Below are 7906 nucleotides of genomic sequence, written 5' to 3'. Positions count from 1 at the left end.
TCTTTCCTTTGAAGCACCTGCCATTGGCCCCTGTCAGGATACTGGACTAGATGGAACATTGATCTGACCCAGTATGTCCGTTTTTATGTTTTTAATTGTGTCTCCTTGTTCTTCTCTTGGTGCTGCTCCTCATAGTTGACAGGCCCACATACCTCACTACCTCAAGGAGTCTCTGCCATTGAACCAGTAATTTGAACTGCAATCTTGGTATTAACCATAACACTCAATCACTCAGTCTGAATACTCCCAGATGGACCCCTTTGTTATAGGCCAGGGGTTCTCAAACTGGAGTTCAGGACCCCTTGAGGGGTCACAAAGTTATTACATGGGGAGTCGCGAGCTGTCAGCCTCCACCCCAAACCCCATTTTACCTCCAGCATTTATGATAGTGTTAAATATATTTTAAAAGGATTTTTAATTTATAAGGGGGTCGCACTTGGAGGTTTGATACAAGATAGAGGTCACCAGTACAAAAGTTTGAGAATCACTGAATATAGGCCTTCTCTTGTTCCTGTTATGCATTTAGCAAAAATCTTCTAGCAAACACTACCAAAGATCTGGGGCTATTTCTTAACTGAAGAATGTATTGGATTATGTTCATTATCTGGGGACTTTGCTCTTCCACGTTTCTCTAAGCACGTCTGGAAAACCTTGAGGCTACTTGCCAGACATCAGTTCAATGGGAGAAACCTTGGGGGCTTGAGGCACCTTCCTGATTCAGCTTTAATTCTCCCCCCAATTAGTCCCCCCACACACACCCCACCCCACCACCACCATTTTCAGTAAAAGTCACAGACAGGCCACGGTCTTCTGTAAATTTTTGTTTACTGCCCATAATATGTCCGTAATTTTACTGAAAATCTTAACTTTAGGAATGACTGATCAACTGGTCTGCTCTTTGTTCCTGAATCCTATTGTCACCAGGATGTATCCTTTGCAGCTAGAAGTAGCAGTTTCTCACCTAGGTTGTGTGGTTCACCAGCTTTTGCCTTGCTCAAATCCACACAGTAAGAAGTCTCAGTAGCCTTAGTGTTAAGAATGTTACATTTCAACGACTATTTTTTGTCCTGTTAACTCATTGAGCTTCCTCTGAAAAATCTCTCCAGGCTTAGATACCAATGTAGGATGCCTTGTTTTCAGAGGCTGGTGTAGGTTGCAGGATGGCGTAATGTTGTTTTCCAGTACTTCACTACAACATGTTGAGGCTCACTCAAGCTTGTTTTGGCAAAAACAATGAGGAATCCTATGGCAGTGTAAACGAGTGGTGCAGGGGCTCGACCCTCTCCGGGGAGGAGGGGAGACACGCCGGCCCACTCTACTCTGGTTGGCCTGGGAATCTAGCCCAGCAGTCCCTGCGGTACTTGTCTGCCCGGCGGGCGAGGTGCTCAGGCCCTCCAGCAGGGCTGAGCCGTAACGACCGCGAGGCGCCGGTTCCTACATCAGGACGGATAGCAAACACAGAGTCAGTAAACTCAGGCCTGGGTCAGGGCTAAGCAACGGTAATAGTTTTCAGGCCCAGCCCTTGGGCAGGGCGGGGCAGCAAACTCTGAGACAGTAAGCTCAGGCCTTGGGGCAGGACTGAGCAACAGTAACAGTTTATCGGCCTCGTCAGGCCAGGGAGAGGGGGAGTCTGCCATCCCGGAGTGGGGTGGCAGGGGGGACGCAGGCCCTCCCATTCCACGGCGTCCCAGCCTGGGGCCCTAACAGTGGCTGTCACTCCGCTGGTCAGTCAGTGGGGATCCTGGCCACAACACACTGACAGCCTCTGGCAAGGCTGCAGCCAGACTGGGGTTGGCTGCCTCCGGGCTGCTTCCGTACCCTCCCTCAGGACCTACCTGGGTCCTAATGTTGGCCTCAGCGGGTCCGGACATCCGCTCATCGGGTCGGGGCTGGGTGTAGGTGCTGGAGTTCCGTACTCGGCAAGGTAGCACGGTGGCTCCCTCCGTCAGGCATGGGGCTCCGGTCCTCCGGTAGCGAGTGCGAGAAGCTCAGTTCCTCCGGTAGCAAGTGCGGGGCCAGGCACTCCTCCGGGTAGCGAGCGCGGGGCTCAGGCAGCTCCTCCGGTATCGGCCGGGAAGCTCAGGCAGCTCCTCCGGGTAGCGAGCGGGGGACTCGGCAGCTCCTACTGGTAGCAGGCGCGGGAAGCTCAGGCGCTCCTCCTGGGTAGCGAGTGCGGGGAAGCTCAGCAGCTCCTCCGGGTAGCGGGCGGGGGAAGCTCAGGCACTCCTCCGGGTTAGCGAGTGCGAAGCTCAGGCAGCCCTCCGGGTAGCGACGCGGGAAGCTCAGGCAGCTCCTCCTGGTAGCGAGCGCGGGGAAGCTCAGGCAGCTCCTCCGGGTAGCAGGGAGCTCAGGCAGCTCTCCTGGTAGCGAAGCGCGGGGAAGCTCAGGCAGCTCCTCTGGTAGCGTGCGGGGAAGCTACAGCTCCTCCGTGTAGCGGTGGCGAGGAAGCTCAGGCAGCTCCTCCGGTAGTGAGTGCGGGGAAGCTCAGGCAGCTCCTCCGGGTAGTGAGCGGGGAAGCTCAGGCAGCTCCTCCTGGTAGCGAGTGCGAGGAAGCTCAGGCAGCTCCTCCTGGTAGCGAGTGCGAGGAAGCTCAGGCAGCTCCTCTGGGTAGCGAGTGCGGGGAAGATCAGGCAGCTCCTCCGGGTAGCGAGTGCGGGGAAGCTCAGCAGTCCTCTGGGTAGCGAGCGCGGGGAAGCTCTGGCAGTCCTCCTGGTACGAGTGCATGAAGCTCTGGCCACCCTGGGTGGCTCCCCGGTTCGAGTCTCCCAGTTTCGGCTCCGGAGGGACGTCTGTTCTCTCTGGTTGCTGGGGCCTGACTGAGCTCTGAGGCCCGGCTTTTGTAGTTCCGGGTCGCCGCCTGACCCCTTGAGGGGCGGGCTCAGAGCTCCGTAGCTCCACCCACTCTGGCCTCCGGCGGGGCTAGACCCTCTCAGGGGAGTAGGGGAGCCACGCCGGCCCACTACAGGCACCTTGAAGACTAACAAATTTATTTGGGCATAAGCTTTCACGGGCTGGAACCCACTTCGTCAAATGCATGAAATGGAAACTTAGTGGGCAGACATTTGTACACATGCAAAGATGGGTGTGTTACTTTACATTAGTTACATTACACTAAGTACTCATTTTGAGATGTAGCCAAAAGTTCAGTGGCTTTCAGAAGTAATACTGCTGCTTTGAATAGGTCTGTGTCTCTGGATTGTAACAGTTTTGAAACAGCCTTTACCATTTCCAGAATCTTCCTTCGGAGCAGAATGAGACAAACAGAACTAATATCTTTCATTAGTTTATTTAATGCTGTAGGCTTGTTAATTTTAACAGCATTTTTTCTCAGGAGAATTACTTCTGTGGGTGTCTCCATTGTGTCTAAATACTGAAATCGGAAAGGAAAGAGTGACTCATGCTGGTTGCTGATAAATTGTCTAGTCAATGCCTTGACCAAGCTTTCATTTATGAAATATGTTCTAGAGGTCAAATATAAACTCTCAGATCTACTGCTCCAACCCTATAACAAAACAGTACAGGGAAGGGATACTGAGATAAAGTTTCTTGACATCTTAAATTCCTGCCTCCCACAAGAGGAGAGGCAATTCTAGATTTAGTCTTAAGTGGAGCACAGGATCAGCTACAAGAGGTGAATATAGCTGGGCCACTTGGCAATATTGACCATCATATAATTAAATTTAACATCCCTGTGGTGGGGAAAGCTCCACAGCAGCCCAACACTGTAGCATTTGGTTTCAGAAAGGAGAATTTCACAGAAATGAGAAGGTTAGTGAAACAGAAATGAAAAAGGTACAGTCCCAAAAGTAAAATCACTGCAACCTGCGTGGAAACTTTTAAAAGACACCATCATAGACAGGGCTGACTCTAGGTTTTTTGCTGCCCCAAGCAAGCAAAAACACCCAAAACAACAAAAAAAACAAAACACCTCCAAGAGCACAACTGCAGAAGGGGAAAAAAAAACCAAAAATGGAATGCCTCTCCTGAAATTGTGCCGCCCCAAGCACGTTCGTTCTTCGCGGTGCCTAGAGCCAGTCCTGATAAAGAGGCTCAACTTAATTGTATACCTCAATTAAAAAAAAAATAGTAAGAGAACAAAGAAAGAGCTGCTGTGGTTAAACAACAAAGTAAAAGAAGCAATAAGAGGAAAAAGGGCATCCTTTAAAAAGTGGAGGATAAATCCTAATGAGAAAAATAGAAAAGAGCATAAACTCTGGCAAAAAAAGTGTAAAAATATAATTAGAAAGACCAAAAAACAATTTGAAGAACAGCTAGCCAAAGACTCCAAGAGTAATAGCATTTTTTTTAAATACATCAGAAGCAGAAAGCCTGCTAAATAACAGTGAGGTCACTGGATAATCAAGATGCTTTAATCAGCTTAAGGTGACACTCATCTCTGACCCTGTGCTAAGGTCCCCAGACTTTGACAAACCCTTCCTAGTAACCACAGATGCATCTGAGCGTGGTGTAGGAGGAGTTTTAATGCAGGAAGGTCTGGATCAAGAATTTCATCCTGTCGTGTTTCTCAGCAAGAAACTGTCTGAGAGGGAAGCCACTGGTCAATCAGTGAAAAGGAATGCTACGCCATTGTGTATGGCCTGGAAAAGCTACGCCCATACTTTTGGGGACGGCATTTCCAGCTACAAACCGACCACGCTGCGCTAAAGTGGCTTCATACTGCCAAGGGAAACAATACAAAACTTCTTCAATGGAGTTTAGCTCTCCAAGATTTTGATTTTGAAATTCAATACATTTCAGGAGCTTCATACAAAGTAGCTGATGCACTCTCCTGTGAAAGTTTCCCAGAGTTAACTGGTTAAATTGTCCTTGGAATGTGAAAAATCATGTAGTTTTACATAATTAGTAGTATATGTAAAGGTGCATGTGTTTTATTAAGCTGTTATTCTAAGTTCTAGGAAGAAATCACAGCCAATGTGGTTCCACACTGTCTGAGATTTGGGGGAAGTGTCATAAACAGATGGTTAAGAGTTAATGCCTCTTTTACCTGTAAAGGGTTAAAAATTTCACCTAGCCTAGCTAACAACTGACCAGAGGAACCAATGGGGGAACAAGATGTTTCAAAAGGAAGGAGGGAAGTTTTCCTTTGTTGAGAGTTTCAGTTTCAGCCGGAGTGAAAAAGATCAAGGAACCAGCCTCTCATCAGAGTAGTAAGTTTTAGAAAGGGATAAATAGGTTTATGTTTATTTCTTTGTAACCTGTCTTATGCAGTTAGGGTAGAATCAAATTGGGTATTTGGGTATTTTTTTTTGTGTAACTAAATTTGTGCCCAGGGGAACATCCTCTGTGTTTTGAATCTGTTGTCTGTGAGAGTAGCTGGTATGCTTATCTCACCCAGAGGTTTTTCATTTACCTTTCTTTTCTTTAATTAAAAGACTTTTTCTTAATAACTGATTGATTTTTCCTTGTTTTTAGATCCAGGGGATTGGATCTGGACTCACCAGGGATTGATGGAGGAAAGGAGGGGGGATGGTTAATTTCTCCTTGTTTTAAGATCCAAAGGGTTTGGATCTGTGTTCACCAGGGAATTGGTGAAGTCCCTCAAAACTACCCAGGAAAAAAAGTAGTGCTTGGGGGATGGTGGCAGCAATACCAGATCTAAGCTAGTAATTAAGCTTAGAAGTGTCCATGCAGGTCCCCATATCTGTACCCTAAAGTTCAGAGTGGGGAAGGAACCTTAACAGGGGTCTTGACCCAGTCTTGGGGTGTCATAACATTTTTCCCAGATTTGGACCTTAGCGTCCAAAATATGGGTGTTAGCCTGAAAACCTCCAAGCTTAGTTACCAGCTTGGACCTGGTAAAGCTGCCGCCACCCAAAAAATTAGAGTGTTTTGGGGCACTCTGGTCCCCCCAAAAAACCTTCCCTGGGGACCCCAGACCCAAATTCCTTGAGTCTCACAACAAAGGGGAATAAACCATTTCCCTTCCCCCCTCCAGGTGTTCCCTCCCTGGGTTCCTGGAGAGATATACAGAAGCAAGCTCCGTGAATCTAAACAGAGGGACTCCACCTTCCCTATTTCCAGTCCTGGAAACAGAAGTACTTCCCTCTTCACCCAGAGGGTATGCAAAGTCAGGCTAGTAAATCTAACACACAAAGATTTCCCCCTGACTTCTTCCTCCCACCAATTCCCTGGTGAGCTACAGACTCAATTCCCTGGATTTCCCCACTAAAGAAAAACTCCAACAGGTCTTAAAAAGAAATCTTTATATAAAAAGAAAGAAAAAGTATATAAAAATGGTCTCTCTGTATTAAGGTGACAAATACAGGGCCAATTGCTTAAAAGAAATATTAATAAACAGCCTTATTCAAAAGAACACAATTCAAAACACTCCAGCAACTATAGACATGTAAATACAAAAAAAAACATATAAACCACTGTCCTTTCTGTACTTACAACTGGGAAACAGAAGATTAGAAGGCTGGAGATAGAAAAATCATAGCCGAGAGAGTACAGGCAGAAGACAAAGGACAAAGAACTCACACACAAACTTCCCTCCACCCAGATTTGAAAAAGTCTTGTTTCCTGATTGGTCCTCTGGTCAGGTGTTTCAGGTTACTCCTTTCCAGGTAAAAGAACATTAACCCTTAGCTATCTGTTTATGACATGGGGCTTTTTCACCCTCTGGCACACCTCACAAGACTGGACATAGGTAGAAACATCCTTGTCCATCCCCTCCCAGTGATATGACTTTCCCAAACAGTCTTTGGGCCTGTTCACCCCAGCATGGCCACTAGGGTGATGGTGGGCTAAGCTCAAGAGCTTTTGCATACACTTTGTTGGAACAACCAACCATCTCTGACGATGCCAGTTCTCCTTGTGCCCACCAGAAAGGGTCTCCTTGTATTAGAGTCCTCCTTCTATAACAAACTTGGACCTATTAGAAGAGCTGAGAGGTGATAGGTTGCTCTGTGTCACCGTCCAAGCACCCTTGAGTGTCTCATCTGCTTCCTGTTAGGCCTGGAACTGCTCCCTTGATGCTGGAGACATTAGTTCCTCGCTGGATTGTGGATTTGAGCTTGGTCCCACTGAAAGCGATGCAGGTGATGGGGCAATTTCCATTAACTGTGAACTGCTCTCCACTAGTGCACTAGGTGGTATTTCAGGCACCGGTTGAGCTTCTTGTGCTGGTTTAGCTGCTGCTGCAGGTGCAGGCTCTATGGCTCTTTGGTGCTGGCTCCCCTGACTCTGGTGGGGTGGCAAGCATGGGCTCTGGTTCTGACTGCTCCACAAGTTCTGATCCTTGGGCTCGTTCTGGCTGGGTCCCAGGACCTGGATTTACAACTGTGGCCTTAGACTCTGGTCTGGGGTCCTGTTCCACCACTTCTGGCTGGGTTCCTGTAGAAGGCTCAGGGATGGAGTTAGGTGTGGAGGCCTATTTAGCCTGTTTGCGGGTGACTGTCCTCACCCTTTTTGTTAGCATCACATGGTTGGCTAAGTCTTCTCCCAGCAGCATGGGAATGGGATAATCATCATAGACTACAAAAGTCCATATTCCTGGCCAGCCATTGTACTGGGAAGGCAACTTGGCAAGTTAAAAGAGTTGACCTTAAAGGGTTGTACCGTCACTTGGGCTTCTGGGCCTATGAATTTGGAGTCCACTAGGAATTGTGGATAGCTGACACCTGTGCTCCAGTGTCTCTCCATGCAGTAATATTCCTCCCGCCTACACTCAGAGTTTCCCTTCGCTCTCGGGATATTTGTAAGACATCTGGGCCTGAAGACCCATGTCTTAACATTCCTAATTTACGTACACGTTTGGGTTGTTAAAAGTAGTTCTAGATATGATCTGATGGTTTTCATATCTGGCTCAAACTTTACACAGCATTCCTGCTGCCCATCTTTTCAGCCCAGAGAGAAGGACTGAGAAAGGGAAAGTTTCTTTCCC

At 47.8% G+C, this 7906-nt stretch overlaps 1 pseudogene; it reads right to left on the bottom strand.

The window, feature by feature from the left end:
• The window catches only part of LOC127044310 (olfactory receptor 52D1-like), an 11120-nt pseudogene extending 9249 nt beyond the window's left edge, over nt 1-1871 (bottom strand).
• Nucleotides 1872-7906: the final 6035 nt, after the last annotated feature.

This window comes from Gopherus flavomarginatus, chromosome 1, assembly GCF_025201925.1.
Source record: "Gopherus flavomarginatus isolate rGopFla2 chromosome 1, rGopFla2.mat.asm, whole genome shotgun sequence".
In the NCBI taxonomy this organism is placed as follows: domain Eukaryota; kingdom Metazoa; phylum Chordata; order Testudines; family Testudinidae; genus Gopherus; species Gopherus flavomarginatus.
Note: the sequence above shows the minus strand (reverse complement) of the source record. Positions and strands in the feature narration are given on the sequence as shown.